Source organism: Nothoprocta perdicaria, unplaced genomic scaffold (genome assembly GCF_003342845.1).
Source record: "Nothoprocta perdicaria isolate Ctin4 unplaced genomic scaffold, notPer1 scaffold_105, whole genome shotgun sequence".
Taxonomy (NCBI): Eukaryota; Metazoa; Chordata; class Aves; order Tinamiformes; family Tinamidae; genus Nothoprocta; species Nothoprocta perdicaria.
In genome coordinates, this window is record NW_020454150.1 from 2,267,610 (window position 1) to 2,287,501 (window position 19,892).

General features: G+C 45.2%; 1 protein-coding gene across 5 annotated transcripts in view; it reads left to right on the forward strand.

Annotated features, from left to right (window-relative positions):
* Window positions 1-19,892, forward strand: part of USP54 (ubiquitin specific peptidase 54) — an 85,421-nt gene that overhangs the window by 18,905 nt on the left and 46,624 nt on the right. Inside the window, exon 1 of one of the 5 annotated variants that reach the window (XM_026044225.1) lies at window positions 193-311. The exons of 1 other annotated variant lie outside the window; for it this stretch is intronic. The gene's annotated coding sequence lies outside the window, so the exon portion shown is untranslated. Of the gene's footprint in view, window positions 1-192; window positions 312-1,369; window positions 1,462-8,490; window positions 8,517-19,892 lie in introns of those variants that run through there. 3 more of the 5 variants (XM_026044255.1, XM_026044243.1, XM_026044250.1) reach the window with 3 other exon arrangements.

Consider the following 19,892-nt stretch of genomic DNA (forward strand, 5'->3'; position numbering starts at 1 on the left):
GCGGTGCCCGCGCCCTGGGCCGGCGGGCGCGCGCAGCGCGGGGAGCCGCTGCGTGCCGGGCGCTTCCCTCCGCGTGCCCCGAGCCGCGGCGCGGGGACGTGCGTTGCGCGCCGCTCCCGGGATTATTATTTTTTTTCCCAGCGTTTTCCGAAGTGGCGCACGCTCCTGGCTGAAACGCTGCGGAGTTGGGAAGCGCGCGCGGGCAGCGCGTCAGGCTCTCGTGGTGGCCGCCGTCCTTGGACGAGGCGCGATCTTAACCGTTGCTGCGGACGCTTGGGTGCATCGCGACGCGCGGAAGCGCGGGAGCTGCGGTACGAGGCGGGACGCGGGTGGGTGGGTGGGTGGTGTCCGCGCCAGGTGCCGCGGGAAGGTCCCGCTCCACCTGTGGGGAGCGCGGGGGCCGCCCTGCTGCTGCTGGGGCGGGTTCGCCCCTCTTTTGGGCTGAAACCGTCCTTTGAGCCTTTATTTAATCATTCTCACCACGTTTCCATACTCACTATTCCAATTTCTGGCCTGATGTGTGCACTTTAGAGCAAATCAACCGAGATGGGTTGGAATTGGTGCTGGCGAGGCTGCGTGCTGGAGGRAAAAAAAGTGCTGCAGGAAGGTAAAGGCAGCAGGAGGGTCGCCGGCTTTCCCGGCGCGGGAGGACGGGCAGAGTGGGGCCGGCTGGAGCCTGCGCGAGGGCACGGGCTGCCCTCTTCTTAYGCTAAAGGTCGGCAGAGCTCCCTTTGGAGTCTGCGGAGTGCCGGGCCCAGCCTGCTTCCTCATTTCCACCACCTCTAATTTCTGCTCTTGATCCCCGAGCAGGCTGAGATGCTAAACCTGCAGAGCAGGAGTCTGCACTCGCTCCTCTTTGTAGTAGGGAAATATACCTATGTATTTGGCTGTGTGTATTTTAAGATGCATGTTATTTTTAGTTTTAGCTGCACACCTGTGAATCTGCCTTTTATACAGGTTCCTTTGCTCCATTGCCGTGACAATGCTTCAGTCTAATCAGTATGCACCAGACGACGATTTTACTATCAAAACGTAGCTGCTGGTGTTGSCGTTTTATGGGGTGCGCTGCTCTTYGCAGTGAGCTCCCTCCGCAGCAGGCCTGGCCTGGGAGCCTTTGTGCTGCACCTGGGTGCTCCTCAGATACCTAACAGAAGATACCTAAAGAATCAACAGATTCTTTCTATTAAGTACATTTAWTACGTTGCTGTGCATTGCAAGCTCCTTGCATCTGTTGGAGAACAACTTCTGAGTCTGTGTTACATTGCTTTTGTCTTTAGTGTGCATGTATATATTTTTATATRTATTTATATATGTATATATTTACTATGCCTATGCAGAGTTGCAGTGCTCTCAGAAGCGGATTTGCAGCCCRGTGGGGTGACGCGGATTTAGGATGCCAGGCTAAGGTGAACAAACAAGTAATCCAGGACATAGTAGGATTAGGCTACAGAGTGGAATCAGGTAAATTACTTGTCTACCTGAAAATCTCTTTAACTGCAAAGTGTGGGTTTTTTTTCATTATAGCGCTTATTACTGAGATGGATGGAACTTTCCATAGATTTTGSGGAAGTGGCTCAGTGTCTAGAAGTCCTCTGCTTCCCTTCCCCCACTAGATGAAAATATTTTAGAGCTTGTTGATGTTTTGGCAGCCTGAGCAGATTTCCTTTCACTAACTGTGAAACAAACAATAAATCTGAAGTGTATGATTGTGCATATGCGTTATATGTTTATTTCTGGCAACTCAGCAGATTAAAAATGTTGCTGGATTTTGAGTAAATGCCACAACTTTTGCAGGTGTTTGCAAAGCTAAAAAAATGGCAGCTCTTTTAATGAAACACCTGGAAGAAAGAAAACATTTCAAGATGGAAAGAAAGATAACAGGGTAATTGACAGCATCTCTTATTTAAAATAGCAGTTTCTCATAGAAAAACTACTTTAAAAATATATAAATGAAAATTGTTCCCAAATACTATGTTTTTTTTTCCCCCCCTTCCTCTGTGGTTGAGGTAATTGCTGGAGTTACCTGTGTATGGGCAGGTGTGTCTTGCTTTTATCTTGTCAGTGTTGTAGCACGGATTTAAATGCTCTTGGAAGCCCTGTGCCATGGGTCCTGATTGCATGTCAGTCTGCCAAGGTTCAATCATAGGACAAATACTAAAAATAAGGCACAAAAGAAAATAATTAGTGCAGGAAGTTTAACATAGGGCAAAATTTTATGAATCCCATCACAAAGCCATGGTTATGAAAAATGTAAAATATTTTTCAGYTGTTTAAAAAACAACTGTTAACTGATAATTAGCTCACTGTTAGCTATTAGTTAACTAACTGTTAAGTAACTATTAGTTAACTGATGATTAGCTTACTAATTATAATTAGTAAACTATTTAAAACTGATAATTAGTGAACTAATTATTTAAAACTGATCAGTTAACTGATAATGCTGAGGAAGTAGAAGGTCTAAGGGGGCCATTCTTTATTGTTAGGGAAAAAAAAAAGCTTTTGAGCCTGCTTTCATTTTCGTGTCATACTGATATAGGTAAGTTTCCTAAATGAATCTTTCACCTCCAAATTGTCACCTCCTTCGAATGTTATTTAAAAGAGCCTGAAAAGCATCAGTTCTAGTGATGCAGGCACCGAAATAATCTTTCAAAATCTTCCTTTTCAAGACTTTTTTACAAAGCTCCAATCAGGTCCACAGCTGTGCAGACATCCTGCTCTATCAAGGTTTACAGATTCAGTGCCATAGTCTAGACTCTCAGAACTCTCTAGAGGGTGGGATAACATGGATATATCCACTTTACCCACTCCAGCTAGGCTGATCCAATGTCATGTGCATACTCTACGTAGGGAAARTGCTCTCCTGATTCCTGTAAATCAATTCCTGAATGTCTTTGAGTCAGGATTAAACCACAGGAGATCCTTTCTCCTCCAGGGTTACAATTTTTGTGCCATGCCTTTTATATGATAAGATTCTATTCTTATCTGACCCACCTGTCATAGCGAGACATCACCACTCCTCTGCCACAAGTAATCTCCTATTCAAGCCATTCTTGGGAAAAAAAAAAAAAAAAAAAAACCTGAAACTCTTTCAGTGAAATATCAGGCAGTGCTAGAGGAGACAGCCTTGACAGTATGTCTTTGTTAATCCAAGTTATTTCTTCCTAAATGGATTAGGAAAGTCTATGAAGCAATGGGTCTGAGAAGACAGTACCCTCTTGTAGCAGGAGTTGGGAGCAGGACCTTGGTAATTGCAGGTGTCAAGGGCTTTGGACATAACGTAGTTATCATGGTTTTCTTGATCAAGAAGCTTAATTTGGTGGTTAGCTGGCATCTACTGCCTGCTGCATTTGAGAAGACCTTTTACCAACTGTCACTGATAGGATATTGACAAAATGTTCTCCTGACTCTCCTGTGTTGATACAAAATCACAAAACCCAGTATGGATTAAATGCAATGCACTGTATTCTTCAATATGCATTCTTCAAAATATGTAATATGTAATTCTTCAAAATATGTGATATGTAATACAATATGTATTCTTCAAAAATATGCAATAGACTTGGCTTTCTGTTTGTTGCTTTTAAGATTGTAGTAGCAACGGGAAATGTTACTGTTTGTAGTATTTGTGGGAGTCTGCATTTGATGGAGAGTAATGTTTCAGTGCCTGGTGGTGTTTCTGTAGCCTTTGACTGTGGCTGTTGAGTTGCTTCTGATGCAAGTCAGCTTGAGTTGCACAGCACTGGGTAGGAGTTACTAGATTTAAAGAAGTCAGAGTGGTTGGYAAGATATGTTCATAATGATGAGCTCAAGTTCCTCAGGTTTTTGTTTTGTTTTGGGTCAGCTGCCAAAGAAAGACTTGTATCAGTGAGGGGCTATGTGCTTTCTAGTCTGTAGACACAAGGCAGAAAAAAAAACAGACAGCTTTTTCAGTCCAGTGAAAATACTGAGGTTTTCTGTTTGTTCGTTATTCACTAAGAGTTATAAATGGTCTGCCTTCACTTTTGAAGATGTGAGATTGTGAAGAGAAATTGCCCCGATGGTGTTCCTGATAGCCAAGGACAGAGCTTTATACACTACTGAAACCTAAATTTATTTTTAAGGTTGCTCTACACCTTGTTTTGGACTACAGGCCATACCGCCTCCAATAACTTAACAGGCACCCTTACCCCAGCCGTCCTGCCCAAATATTTATGGGGCCGCGTAGGAAACGGGCAGATCTAGCCCGAGCTGCCCGTGCTCTGCCCTGCACACGCTGCCCTTGCTGCTGGTGTGAGCGTTTGCACGAGGGGCTCGTGGGTGGGAATGAGCACTTGGGAAGCATTAACMCAGCATTAACTAGGTCTTGAAAACTATTTCTGATTGTCTCTTGATAGCTTAATACGTTTGGTTATCCTGGCAAAACGTGTCTGAAAGAAAGGCAAAAATGCTTTACTTTCGTCTTCTAGTTTGCAAGTAGTTGCCCTGCTCCTGCTCAACCACGTGGTGTGTTGGTGCTTGTGGAACTGGCCACGGCCCCGTGTGCCCAGCCTGACACATGGAAGCAGCGGGAGTGGGAGGAAAGCCAACGGAATGACAAACTCCAGGAGTTTCCACGCTTATGAAACCACCACTGTAGTCTGCATTAATCATTGCCACACAGACATCCGCGYGCGGGTTGAGGGGACGGTGGTGTCACCTGAACAGGAAAATGTGACTGCTGGCCGTCGCCAGCAGACGCTGATCACCTGGCTTCCCTCTCCGGTCCGCGGAGAGCTCACGTGCAAAAAGGCATCGCTTTGCTCCAGCGCTGCGGTCAGCGCGAGGGCGGCGGGAGGGGCATGGGATGGGGCAGCTGTCAGGTTGCTGTAGCTGGATTGTAAAACYGTGCAGGGATTTAGCGCGTGTACATCATCTTGCTCTGGTGGGAAAGCCGATAAAAGAAGCTGCCCGGACTGCTGTTTCTCAGCTCCTGTGGTTCTGTGGTCGCTCTGTTGTGCCACTTGAAGCTGCTTACGGTAGGGCTCTTCTGTAATCTGAGTAGCAGAAATAATAAAACATAACCCCCTTCATTTTTGTATGGGAGGGTGGTTTTTAACTCAGATTATTTTAGTGATGCAGTTTGCACCTTGTGTGTAACCACACTGCAATTAGCAGAACAGAGTATGAAATGAGAAATGAGTGACCTGTGGAAGGTGGGTAGGAACTTCTGTAACAGGTTCCACTGCTGAGGTCCATCATGAAACTGCATGTTTTATGTGGAGTAGACTTTGCAGCGTAGCAGTTACTCCTGGCAAACTTCTCTATGTAGACAAACCTAGGATATTTAAACTATAGTAAATGTGCTGACGTTTGCAGCTCTACGAGTGGGAGTGCGATGGTGGAAAATAATTTAGAGGTGAGAGGAATGGCTGGCATAGTCATTGCCTGATAGGAAGCTACGTGATCTGCAAGCTGAAATCACAAGACTTTACAGACATTGTGGAAAATAATTGTTTTCAAAATTAGAGGAATGGTTATTGCTGGTGTGTCTGAAACTCCTTCAGATTTTCTTCCTTCGGATTTTTTATCTTTTTTTGGTCATTTTCTTGGTTAATAGCTCTTTATCTTGCCACAGTGAATGCACGTTGTGGGCATACATGCTTGTAATAGATAGGGCTGTCTGCAAATACCTTTGCTTCTCAGATTTCTGCTCTTTAAACCAGAGCAGAAATGCAAGGAGGAGAGAGATATTCCAGGCTTATTTGTGCTGCTTGATCTTGCTGGATTTTCCTGCCCGTTGCAGTCGGAAGCAGCTCTGTGGATGGCTGTGTAATTACTAGCTTTGCTGTCAGGTCCAAGTACCCCTAGGGGCTGCAGTACTTGACTGGAGTTATTTGATGGTTGCCTTATTGTCCTAATTTAAGTGAAAGGCTGTTGGAAGAGTGCAAATACAYTGGCTGCTTTTTAGTTGTATGTTTTTGTTTTGTTTTTCTCTCTTCTATGTAGGAATGCAAAAATTGCTATAAATTCTAACTTGAGTTTTGTGGCAGTGGGTCAGGTGCTTAGCTGATGATGTGTTTGGCACAGCTCTTRACTAAGCAGCGCTGCTGTGCTTGGCCAGGGATGTGTGACCTTGCTTCTGTTCAGGGAATGGCACCCTGCTTGCTCTATGGACCACTTGGCTTTTGGCAATAGGGAAAGAAGTGTTGGCYACCTGATGCAGAGGCATTTCTTTCTTGTGCCCCCACCTGCTCTTCCTTTCTGCATGATTTTAAGGCTTTTATTTTCATTCTAGGTGGAAAGCATAATTGATCTTGCATTAAAATGATGCTCTAGAAATACTTTTCTTGTTTTTTATTTTCGTTTTTTTTTCATACACTGTGGTATRAGGATTGGATTACAGGTTAGGCAGGTAATTTAGTCTCCACTAGTGAATGGCGTCAAAGCAGGTAATGGGAAGAGTCCATGCTTCAATTCATATTTTTAGCTATTACTCAAGCGTGGTTGGTTGCCTGAAGCATTTCAACCAAAAGCTGGGAAGTAGGTGGTCCGAAATCATGGAAACTGAGGCAGAGGCAAATTAGAATTGTAAACACTTGTGCAGCTTAGTAATAACCACAAAACCCTTAGTGATACTGATAGTGACCTTGATACTGACTGCTGCCRTGTTGTGAATGTTGGCCCACGTCATGTCAGTGAGGAAATCGGTTGTCGTGAGTTTGCTCTGTGTCTTTGTGCCTGAGAGAGCAGTCAGTGTCTCCTCCTGGGCAGCGAGGAGGAGCGGGGGAACTTGGAATCCAGTGTTTTGTTTGACCCAGTATGCAACACCAGCAAGACGAAGGCGCTTGGCTGACTCTGGGAGAGACTTGCACTGCTATTTTAAAGGAAACCTGCAGATCTAAGTAGCTCCAGAGATGCCAGAGGGCCCTGGTCAGTCTCTCTGTATGAAAAAATGAGGATTGGCATGTTGCTTTTGCCTGGAAAAGAGCTGTGTTGATATTGGAAGCACRCGTTTTAAGTGGTTTGGCTTCCTTGAAACAAGCTGTTTGAGCAAAGAGAGCCACGGAGCTAACAAGCTGTTTTAACCATAGGCAGCTGTAGAACATATTTTGAGCCCAGCGTGATTACTGGATATTATCCTGCTTTTTGTTCATGAGTCTGCCAATACTGCGATGCTTTAAAATTATTTGATTTGAAATGTTTACACAGAAATCCAAATCTTAAAAGTTGCATAAAAGAATCACAATGTACAGCATGGCTGAGAGTGTGGTGCCGTTGCTTCCTAACTTGACTTTCTTGCTACTCCTATTGTCCGACTCAAACTATATCAGCAATGGAATGACAGCATTAAAACTTGGCTCAGCCCTGTCTGTCTGGCAAGACTATTGTTTTTTTTTTTTTTAAGGCAAAATGGTTAGTTGTATTCTGTTTCCTCTCTACATTGTTTGTTTCGGTTGGGTAAACGATCCCAGGGGGATTGTATCTTCAGTACCTCGCACGGGCCAGCACTGACTGGGGCTGGTTCTGTTCTCACTACATKGTACAGGACACACAGAGGCAACCGCGCGTGCTGCCTTTCCCGACACAGCACAAGTTTTCTGCAAAGTTACTTGGACCGTGGTGTTCCCTGTCTGTGCCACGAAGGGCACTGTGCTGGAAGAMCAAATTCCTGCTAGATGTGGATGGCCCTGGTGTCCCTGGAGCCGTAGTGTGAGAGTCAGAGTAATTGTGTGGTAACGTGGCTTTTAATGTAAAATAACAGAGCCTATGGTAGTTTGAGGGGGGAGGATGCTAGATAGCTACCAGCTACCTAGTTTCTAGATAGGCTTTTTTTTATTTATTTCCTCCTCCGCCTCCTGTCTGGTATCACTGTCTTTGAAAGGCATGAGATCATTCCAGGAGTTKTCCCAGCATAATTGCTCTTTGTCTGCTAAACCGCTGCAATCTTTGCTTCCCCCGTAGCTGGTCTGCTAAATGGTTTCATGCTGCTCGGTGGTTTGCAGCTCCTCCCAGGAGAAAACACCGTCCGTGTCTAAGCACCGCGCAGGAGCGTCGCTGGCGGCGGGCGGCTGCGTGAGCCCTCTGTGCCAGGCGGCTGGTGGAAGGTAGAGGCCTTGCAGCGTCTCCCCTGCCTTCGCTCTTCCCTTCCTCTTCCTCCTGGCCCGGCCCCTCTCACCAAGGGCTCTGTGAAGCCCTGTGCCTGTTTGGGCACTGTTCCGAGGCCTCCAGCCCCTGGGCCTCCAGCCTTATCTCCCTTTTCAGAGCCGCATTCCTGGTAGGTGGCGAGGGGGGCAGCGCTTTTCAAACTGGGCTTTCCTCTGCAGAGGGAGGCCCTGGCTTTTTTGTTTCCCAGCTTCCTATTGTTGGAGGCTGCAGGTTGTCCCCTCCCACCCTGTGCTGGCTCTTTCCTCTTCCCTTAAATAAACTTTCCATGCAAGTATTTCTCGGAGCAGTTACTTTAGCGCTGGGTCTTGTGTGGAGTTTTTCAACCTGCTCCGATTCCAACTTGTGTTGTGGTAGCAATTTGGGATTTACACACTAGGATGTGACTGCTGAAGGTAGGTCTTGCTAAGTTTAAAATTGGCTGCTTTGATTAAGTGTCCCCACTGTTGTGACTGTTAATGTTTCTTTTGAATGAATCCAAGTTGTCGCAAGAATTCTCTACTGTATATTTTACTAAAGAGTAGAAAATGCTGCTTTTCATTGCGGGTTGTCTTTGTTTCTAGGATGTAAAGAAAAAAGTATTTTTCAATTAATTAATACCCATTTCATTAGTYCTACACTGCAGACTGGTGCTGTGTGTGTTTTACTTGTGTTCTACAGCCTGTTTAGTACCCATCCTAAGCTGAAAGGTGCCTCTGCTCCATCCATGGTTTCTACTGACCAATGGTATCTGTACTAAACCCACAGATGAAGCTAGTATGGATCTTTCCTCACTTCCATGTTGGGCAAAACTGGCATGGATTTTGGCAGTTCCTTCCTGCTCCCGTTTACTAGCTTAGCTGTGCCTAGTCAGAAGCTCTGAAGACTGCTTTTTTTTTTCTCCATAATTTCGATAGACTTTTGCTTCCCTCTACTTGCCTTCCTAATCTTCTGTAAAATGTCTTGTTTCCAAAATAAATAGTAATTATTCTGTGAGTTTTGAAAAATCTGTCTGCCCCTATTCCCATACTTTTCTCTGCTTCAGCTTGCCATGAAGTACATTTTTGTTTAAATTTATGGATTAAAAAAAATATACTTTCATACATTTGGTGATGGTAAACAGAAGCTGTGATTCCACAAAATGATAAATCCAATTTTAGAATTTCTCTTAGCAGGGGATATATACATAGCTGTTTAGGGGTATATTTCCACCACTTATCATTTTGTGTAATAAAAGCAGCTCATTCTATTTGTTCCAATGTATTCCAAATGAAGAAATGACTTTTTTAATAACTGTGGTGTGGTTTTAGGCTGCCTGACGTATTGATCGTGTGTGACTGTCAGGGCAGGACCCGGGAAGGACGTSGGGGCTGATGCAACCCCACGTGCCATGTGTGCCCCCCTTGCCTCTAGTTAATCCGGGGGAAGGGGCAGCCCCCTCCTCCCACCCAAGTGCTGGATTTGCCCCGGGATGGCGCAGGGATCCTGAGGAAGGAGGGAGCGGGATTTGGGACTGCTCCCTTCCGTGGCGCTGGGGCCTTGGGCTTCCCCCTCTGGAACTGCCTCTCCTCCCACCTCTGGCGTGGCCCCGGTTGTGCCCTCCTGCTGCCTGAGCACAAAGGCTGCAGGAACTCACACTTTCGGTGCATGTTCACTTGTTGCATTGTGCTTTATATATATATATATTTTATTGTGGTTTTTAATTTATTAAAGCATGTGATTGCTATTTGTTCTTTGTGGAAGGTGCAAAAGTCTTCAGACTTGACAGTCATCACTAATCTGTGTTCTTTTTCTTAACTGGCTGTTGGAATCTCTCATTTTTCATTGCRAACAGAAGAGCAGTGTGCTGCATACCTGGGGATCTTCCGTGTCCATTTGCAATGTAACCCTATCTGCAGGCTTCAGGCAGTATCTCGGCATTCTAGGTGCCTTACAAAAACAAAACAGCGTTTCCCGTGTAGAGAGTTCCCAGCTGAGGCCAGGGAAATGTGATAAAGAGCCAGCGGAGCAAAGGAAACGGCTGGCGGTGGCYGCCAGGATCAGCGAGGCTCTGGCCCACCTGCTGCCCGCCTGCTCGGACCTCCYGGTGCTTGGCGGGAAGCAGGACTCTGAAGGAGGATTAGCAGGGAAATTCTGCAGATGTCCTAGGTGTGTTCCCTTCCTTCTTACTAGAGAGAGCACTGCAGCGTTTGCTGGAAAATGCCACAAGTGGCTGGTGGTGCCTGGCACCAGCAGCTGTGGTGGCAGATTTAAYGGGGCCCTTAAGAACAAATAAGACTATGGCAGACCTGAAGATGCTAGAAGGGAGACCTAGAGAGAAAATAGACCACAAGAAGAACATATGTTAACATAGTATGGTCAAAACAACATGTTAGAGAAAATAATGTACCTTTCTGAATAGATATAAATGGAGGGAAATTACTTYATAAAAAACAGCAAAGAAAGGAGGTTTTTAGTAACAGAGATAACTGACACAACGTGAGACAACTGGAACAAATGCATACGTAGGAAAGTTTTTCCAGCATGACACAGAGTTTTCAGCTCCACTGAGAACCAAGCAACGTTAATCAGTTGCTCCTGGGAGTTGTCACAGATGGGAACTGTTATGTGAGATCGCTCCTTCCAGCGAGCAGGGTGCCACAGTGAAGTCGCTRCATCCCTTTTCAGCTGCCTTATGAGAGTCTTTTAATGATACGTTAGAAACTTAAAGTCTAATATATGTGGTTTCACAAGCAGATCTGTATTACTGTTCTGCCCTAACTGATGGGTACCCAGTTACTCATCTGTTGGAACTGGAGAACTTGAAGGGGAAGAAATAAGACTATTTAAAAATTTAGGAAAACAAGCCTCCTAGACTAAAAAGAAAAGACGTCCAACACAGCTCATTTTAGCTCAAGCTCAGATACAAATAGATATATAGATATATAGGTAAATATATATATATATTTATATATATATATATTTTTCCTTCTTTACAGGTCTTATAAGGAAGTGGTAGATGTAATGGTGGTTAAGCAATGGATGCTAATAGTAACAGTGCATCTTTCTTATGGTATTGAGGGCAAATTTCATGCTATGATTTCTCAGCAAAACCTTTGTTGTGATGTAATGTCGTGACTGAAGGCATTAGTCATGGTGTGGTATTTCTTCGTTGTCGGTGGAGTTGTACTGACTTTGCTTTTCAGCGTGCCAGAGAATCCTTTAGCTTGAATGCTGGCTGTTCTGAGGGAGCAGAAACCCGGCTGCTCTGCTGCAACCTACAGGGACAGGCCTTGCTGCTGGTGCCGGGGCTGCCGCGTAATCCAGGATCTGGGAAGGACAGCACAGAAATACGCCCATACACAGCGCTCCTGGGGCCTGCCACGCCACTGACCCACGGGCTGTCGGTGWCTTGGTGGCCTCAAAGGCCTGGGAAACTTTTCTGCTGTGCCTCGGGCCAGCTGGGGCCCCTCTCTGGCCTGCAAGCCGTGGCGGCTCATGGAGGCCTCTCCTTTAGGCMTCCCAGGCCCGTCCCGAGGCGGGGACGGGGTCTCTGCACGTGCCTTGAGGCTCCGCGCGTGGCAGCTGGGTCTGCTCCTCAGGGCAGCGCGTGGGCGCAGAGCYGCCCTCCCCTCTTGCCTGGGTGAGTTTGCTCCCCAGAGTGAGGAGCTCCCCAGAGCTCCTCTGTGCCTCACCCTCCAAATCCCGTTCCCAAGGTGCCCATTTTAAGGAAAAATGGCAAAAGAGCAGTTTGGGCTGGCTACTTGGTTTCTCTGCATGGAAGAGTGAGGAAGTGGGTGCATCAGCTGTGAACCTGGGACTCTGTGGCCTGGCTGACACAAGCGCTTCACGAGCCACACAGTGCGTTGTGCTAAACCTCCAGGCGCTGGTGGCCCTGGGATTTGGCAGGATGAGCATTGCCGTGTGTTTCACAGGTCGTTTTGTCCGCCACTGGGGGTTAGGTTGGGAGAGCTGCAGGGGTAACTGCGTGTCAGTAAAGCGCAGCCCTGCAGGGACGTGGAACGACACTGAGAGAAATTAAATGAAATCTCTCCAGTCAGCATYCTTGTATTTGCGGCTGAAATCCTCTTGTTGGAACTTGAGCAAGACTGCTCTTTTCTCTAGWGATTTCTACAGCGTCTAAAATTTGTCATAGACTAGATACATTGCAATGCTGTCAGGTCAGGCCTTGTTCTTCTCTCATTTCGTTATTTTTTTGTTTGTTTTGTTTCTTTGTTTTTTTAAGTCTGGTTCCACGAGGGTACTTTCCAAACATATGGGCTGCTTGAATGTCTTGTCTGCACCTCTACAGAATTCTGTTTCAATTTCATATTTCACRTGGATGTTTCAGTTGCGAAGACAGGAACTTTTTTGGAAACTACCTCTTTGCACTCATTTTTCTGCCTCATGATCCATCTCCAAACAAAGTGCAAATAATCCTTTGCTGACATACACCTCCTTTCCAGCACTTTCTTTTTTGGTGAGGAGCTTCTGGTGCCACTCAGAAATGTCATTTCACCTCCAAGCAGAGAAAAAAAAAATAAATCAAAGCTGTTGACATCATTTTTTTTTTCTTTTCTTTTAACCCAAACACCCAGCTAGTCTGTTGAGCTTGCATTATGCAGCACTTGCTCTGCTGCTGTGACCCGCTAGAGACAGAGGCTGCTTGTGCTTAACAAGAGTCTCTTTCATGCTCTGTGGGTCTCTCCAGGCCACAGCAGGACACAAAATAATCCCTTTTGCATGCAGTAGTTTCACAGGATTTCTCTGGTGAATATAAAATAAACTTTCTGAATGAAAGCAATAGGAGGATGCTCATAAACTTTTCTGATTTTGAAATAAGGTAATTGTATCATCACCTCTCCTCATGTCCTGAGTAACAACTTTATTCCAGTAATATCCATGAAGATTGAGCAACACTCATAGAATTAAGACTATAAAATCTATCCAGAAGGAGTTGCTTAAGGTTTTATAGGCAGTATAGATGTACTGTATGGATGTTATGGAAGGAGTTGCCTAATGGTACCATCTCCTAAGGTTTATGTAAGAAATTTTCTTTGAAAAGTAAATGTCTAGACATTATGTAAGAAATATGCCTGCAGAGAATAGACTGCCCTTTGTAAGGGGCTTCTCAATGAAAGTAAGATTTCAGGTAGTATATCTGACTGCATGTCCTGTTACGCAGGTGCTTTTTTTCCTGTATATATGCCCATGATTTGTTTGATAAGCAGCTGTGAATTCACATCTGATTTTTTTTTAAGAGTCTCCCACCTTTCTAGAGAACAATAAAACAGACTTCGATTCTTACCCTGCTGCTTGCCTACCCCAGGTTGTTGGTAAGGTATAGGATATCACAGTATTTTTTCCTGACGTGTTTGCTCTACTCCTCCYATAGGCTATTAGCCACTGTTGGAGACAGGATGTTGTGATTCGGGAAGCTTGTTCTTGTGTTACAGTCAAATGTCCTTCTTACTTAGAAAATTGAAGTTTTCTGTAGGGTTTGCAGAAAAAAATGCTGCTATATATGAAGTCAAATCAAGCAGAAATGAGTCTCCCTGTTCATGTTATTTATTCTTCCAAACTAAATAATAATGATCTCAAACCCGAATTGAGATTAAGCGCTTATGCATGTGTGTGCACACTCGTGATTCTGTTGAAGTGTTATTTATAGCTATACAGCACAGATGACTGTTTAAAAAAAAGAGCTGGTGCATGGTTTTATGTCCTTATGTAGAATTATAAATCTATACAGTGTTCTAAAGCTCTGCAGGAGCAGTCTCTGCTCCTCAGCTGTGCGAGGCAGAGGACGATGACTTAGACATTTATTTAACCCATGGACCCAGCATAGAGGCCCTAAATGGCTTTTCCTTCTTTCTTTCATTGCCTGGGCGACTCGGGGCAGGTTGTGCTTCTGCAGGAGCCCTGCACCTGGGCATGCTGCTGGTTTGGCAGGGACACTGGTGCTGAGGCCATCTCGGTGCTTAACACCACCCCAAGGACTATTTGCCACCCCTGGGCCACCCACTTGGTAGAAGTCATTGCTGCTCTCCACCTGCCGCTGCCTTTGCTTGTTCTCAGCCGTCCTTCCTTTGAAGTGGAAGCCCTGATGGTGCTGGGCTTGCTTGATTGTTTCCTTGCCAAAATAAACGTGCACGCGGATGTTTGTGTCCRAAGACATTTGGTTGTTTCAAATGTTACTGTTCTGCTTAGGGAAATGGAGGTATATGTGGTGGTGTCGTGTAAGCAGCATATGGCTGAGGAGTTGCTTGCTACTGGCTTCTGCTTTAAGGCAGGAGAGGGGTGTGAAGATGGAAAGCAGCCTGCAGAGTTATAACAAGGTAGCTGCAACAAGAGGCTGAATGTTCCTGAAAAAAACTATCGTGTTCCTTAGCAGGGGGAAATAAAATAACAAAAGGAGGGTGAGGAGAAGGGTGGCAGCAAGATTTTAGGATTTAAGAGCTGTCAGTCTTTAAGTATTATGTTGTTTAATACTACTAAATGTTGCTGAAAGCTTCCGGGTAGCTCCTCTGTCATTGCTGGTACAGAATTTGCAAGGCGAAGTAAGGAAATGCTTGTGTTCTTGGTCAGCAATGTTGCTGAAGAAGGGAGAAGATATTTGCTTGCAAATAGGTCTCCGTAGGAAGGGGAAGGGGGAGGAGGAAGAAGAAAAGGGGCTTTGAAATCTTGTTGCTGTAGCTGATAGCCGTAAAACCTAGAATTTTGCATTTGAAATGTTTGTTTATACCTGGAGATTAAATGCTGAATTCCTCTGGGAGGTCTCCTTTGGAAAGCTTGGCCGAGGGTTTGGGACACAAGCAGGGAGCGGAGGGGCTGCCGGGRCGTTTGCTGCGGCCGGCCTGGACGCCCCGTCCCGCCGCGTGCTTCACAGCCGCCCCCTCCGTGTGCACGTGGTTCTCGGCGCGCACAGCACCAAGTGGGAATTGCTTTTGAGCGCTTGTGTAATGTTGGAGGCTGCCATATTTTTCCTGTTTATCCTAGCTCCAAAAATGCAGTATGAAGCTGCGTTACAAACTGGTTTCACCCCCTTCTCATTCTGACTTTATGAATTTTCAGCACCAAGTCTCAGTAGAGAATTTTTAATATACCCTTTGGAGAGTAACCTGAGATTTATTGTAAAAGATGATGCAAAACTTTGTGATAACTGCTTCAGAACTCCTCTTCCATCTAAATTAAAATGGAAGAATAAGGGCAASTTTTAAAGTACTTGCCCTTATTATCGTGTAAGATTTAGATTCTTTTTTTTGAGTTCATTTCCATCTAGATAAACTCCTCTTTCTCTAAAGTTCTGCCCACTTCAGTCGTCAGGGGAAAGCTGCAGAGGTAAGAAATGCTTCTGTCTGCAGGTACTGTATTRGTATAACTGAAAGGTGAGCAAGCAGGTCCTGAAAGGCCTTGACCTGGGACCCCGGCTCGCGGAGCTGCCACCCTCCGATAACCTCCGCAGCTGAAAGAACCCACGAGGTCGGAGGCTATTATTAATGCAGTGTTTTTGATATAAGTCAAGGGTTTATCTGGGGGAGGGAAGCGTGTTCTGGCGATAAGCGCCGCGCTCGGTGAATGCCGTGGCCTTCGCGCTCTCGTGGGAGCCTCCCAGCTCCCAGCACTACGCGCCTGTGCGTGGCCCGCCCCGGTGAGAGGGGCTTTGCTCCGGAAATTTTCGACATCATCTCACAGGTGAAGTTGTTAGATTTCCTCAGAAAAGGCTGTAATGCTATGCCTTCTTAGATATTCACAGCTGTTTTTTTAATTATTTTTATTATAATCTGCCTTTGAATGGCTATCATGTTGTATTAAAGCTTTGTGTTTTTTTAATAACTTTACCAGTTAATTGGGAGCTGACTGGAYGTTTGGAGACCACATAACTGCCTTATGAAAATCTGTATGTGGCTCTCCTGCTTTCCTCTATTGCAGCTATCTGGGATAAGTGACATGCTTTTCCTCTATTTTGGGCAGAAGTCTTTGTGGTACTGAGCTTGAACAGGAGACAAGTGTTCATCAGCTGACTTACTGTTTTGGAGAAGGGCTGTTGAAGTGACAGCTAAGCCTTTGCTAACCCCCAGTAGCATCTGCAGGCAGTTGGGAAGCATCCTAGAAYGATTCCGTTGGAGCTGGAGTAGGTGGAAATTTCCAGCCCGCCACCATCACTAAACCTTCTGGAGTTCAAAACCAATGACTTTCTGCTCTTTTCTTTTACTGTGAAAGTTGCTCTTTAAACTTCGCTGGCTTTCAAGCTTAAAATCAAATGGTTCAGATTAGATAAAATCTTGACAGTATTTCATTAGACTTCTTGAGACAGAGTTCAGTTTTATATTTAGCTTTATAAAATGTATGTGAGCATTTTGGATGGAGAAGTTAAAGAAACGCTGCCTGCTGTAGAGGATGAACAAGCTCCCTGCAGTGCGAGGCTCCTTGAGCTCCGCGCCTTGCGGAGTCCGGCTTCGGGCTGCTCTGCGTGGCCTGGTCTCCCCACACCCTGCGCGGTCTCGTCATTTGACAGGAACATAGTGAGGTGTGTGTTTATTTGTTTTAGTTGTTATTCTTCATAAAAATGTACTCGGTGTTTCTCTCCGAGTGCTGTAGAAACACCGATCTCTCTGCTCATTCCGACATGCCAGTGTGGCCACTGAGGAGAGCTGTATTCCCCAGGAGCAGTTTGTCTCCTTCAGTGTCCTGCTTGCAGTTTATTATACTGGCTTGTAAGCTGCACAAATACAAGTGGTAACGACTGGAATTGCTGCAGCTTTAGTCAAGGACACGTGTTAGCCTGGTGTGCTCACTGCTCTAATCCCTTCAGTATTTGCTTCCGTTATCTTGAGGCAGCCTCTCCTCGAAAGAGCCTTCGTGTCTCTTCTCTGAAGCCTGAAGTATCTGTCAGGGCTTGTTGTACCTTGTGCTGTAAAGGAGTCCAGCTGTGGATTTGGGGATTTTTTTTTTCTTCACCCTTCATTCCAAGGTCATTCTGATATTAGTTAGTAACTTTCAACCTGACATTTGGGTAATGTTGCCTTTGGTAAGTGGGAACATTTACCTGGTGTCTGAAAGACCCTTTATCCTAACGGAGACCAATACTGAGGGTCTTGGCTCACGTGGCTCTGGGAGGTCCCCTGCATTGCTGCAGCCCAGAACTTTGCTGTATCTTTCCAGCACTTCCACCAATGAGAAACTGTGCAGAAACAGGTCAGAGTGGTGCGATCCTGTGGCAGACATCAGTGGAGCTGTCAAATACTGTCAGGTCAGATGAAGAAGGATGGATGCAACTTGAGGTATTAACTTTCCTGGTATGGGCTGTCACGTTCCTTCAGGCCAGAAGGACAGGCTGAGTCGTGGTCCCCTTTGCTTGGGCGATGGACTGTGAGGATGGGGTCTGTAGTTTGTGGCTTAATTTTGTGTTGTTTTGGTTGGTTTTAAGATACGGGAGTTGCATGGAGCTGCAGTTGTGACCAAGTGCTGAAATGCTGCAAAATGAGAAACCTCATCAAGAATGAAGTTGGGGGTTTCTTTGCAAAGCTGTTGCCTTTTGTGTGTTCTTAATAGGGGAACTGTCTTGCAAGMGCTCCTTTAATCAGAAATAGCACATGGAAATTTTTTTTTTTTACGCGCTTCATTATGCAATTCTCTAAAGTTTGTGACTTGCCATCAAAATGTTACTGTGCCTCCACTTCAGGAAGTAAATCTGKTTTTCTTTAGCTTTGCAGTTGGGAGTGCTTAAAAGCTAACACGGTGCTTGGGAGGARCAGCATGTTCGGGGAGCGCCTGCTCTGCCAAAAGGCTTTTGCGGCGGTGCCCTTCTTGTTCCCTTACAAATCATGGCCATTCCTCGGAATTATATTTTGTGGGTTCATGTGAATGCTTTACAAAATTCTATAATCATATTTGTTGTATAAACAATATGGAAGTGTTTGCTTTTTCCTGCTGATGGCKCTGTCACAGGTGTTGAAAACAAAGCAGATTAATAATGGTTGTTGCGTTTTTTAAAAAATTTCATGTTCTCCCTGTTTTCTACTATTCTTTTTTTGATTCTTATGGTGGAATAGAGAATCTAAGTGATTCTGTATATGGTCTGTAAGAATATTATCTTACATATATATATTTCAAATTAGGTTTCCATTTTGTAACTATTGTGTAATGTTGTTGTTTAGTACTTGGCAAAGTGAAAAACTGATGTTTATCTCCAGGCATCTGTTTTTTGTTGTAACCAGTTATTGACCATAATAATTTTCTTTTGGTACTTATTCTCTTAATTCTGTGAGGACAGTTTAGCTGCCTTCCTGAGGGATGAAGGAGCGAAGGAGGAAGCTGGATTTGGAGAGCACGGACGGCGGGAGCTGGATGAGTGGCTGCCGCTGTCGTGGGGAGGTGCAGGGCTGGCGGGAAGGCCACAGTTCCCGCAGGGCTCTCGGGATGTGCAGGAGACGAAGCCTCCCAGTCTGACCCCGAGACTGCAAAAGTCAGCAAACAGATACGGACTTTGTGTTAACTGAGAGAGCTTGCCTTGAAAATGCGCTTTAGAGACTCCTTTGAGAGCAGAATCTTGTTCTGAATTTGAATATAGAGACTTGGTGCTGCTCACACATGTTCATCTTTGCATTTTTTCTGGATTGTTTTTTCCATATTTTCGTAGATGCTGTGGAAAGGAGAAGAAATGGTGCCTGGCTTGGGCCTTTCCTGTGAGTTGCAGCCCAGCGTGCTTTCCCYGGCTCCTTCCCGATTGCCTTGTGCTCTGCTGCTGCACCTAGTGCAAGCAGCGCCGCTTTACAGCAAGCCTTAAATTGCTGCGCGAAACTAAATTACCTCACGCAGTATGTTTGGCTTGGTGTTCATTAAGGGATTGAGCAAAGCGAGGGGGTTGAGGCTGAAGCTGCTTTGAAATGAATCCCGTGTACGTTCAGCGCTCAGGAATGTTGCACGACTGGCATGATAATGCTCTGTGTCTGCGTCGGGAAATGGTGTGTGGTGCACTGGGAATGGGGAGAAATATCCCTCTGCAGAGAGGGATTTGCCTGCCTCACTGCAGTGCTGAGCCTTCTGTAACACTTGCAGGATGAGTTTAATGGGAGTGCAGAGAAAAAACACTACAAGGCAATGGGTTCAGCTGCTAGAGCATTCTTAGATGATGAGGACATTCCGCTTAGGTTTTGACAGAACATGGAGAATTTACAATTATAGAGAGTGAATAATGTGCCTTCACAAATACCCAGAATAGCTTTGCTCGGAGTCATTCTCACAGGTGATTCTTGCTGATACCTGGATTCTACCTGTATCTCTTCTGTAATGACTTCTTGGTGCAGCTGTTTCTTAGAACAGAAATAGAAGCTTCTTGCTTAGGCCAATCTTAATAGGTGTTTTCAGTTGTTATTTTCTCTGTCAATAGTGGGATAATTCCAAAGGTCATTGGGAGTGAGGAAAATACTATGTGATGGTCTGTAAAGTGAAGGCAGATGTGTACTCTTGCAAGAACTTTTTTTTTTTAATTTTGTCATAAGTTCTTGGGGTCCCTGTTTCTATAGGACTCTCACCACTATTCTCCACAAATGGGTAAAAATGGCATTTGTTAGATGAAATTCTCTTTTATGTTTCCCATAAAATAAGGGAAAAAGGATGAAGAAGTTCACTTATGATTGGAAGTTTCTGTTGAGTGTTTCCTTTGGTTTCTTCAGAAGCATCAGTGTCTTCGGGAAGATGTTACCCCTTCCCTGTGCCTAGATTAAATAGCTTTTGACACAGACAAGCACCTTCTTTGGTTAAGAAAATTTGGAACGGATCTTGCTCTGATGAGAGCTCTGAGCTTCAAA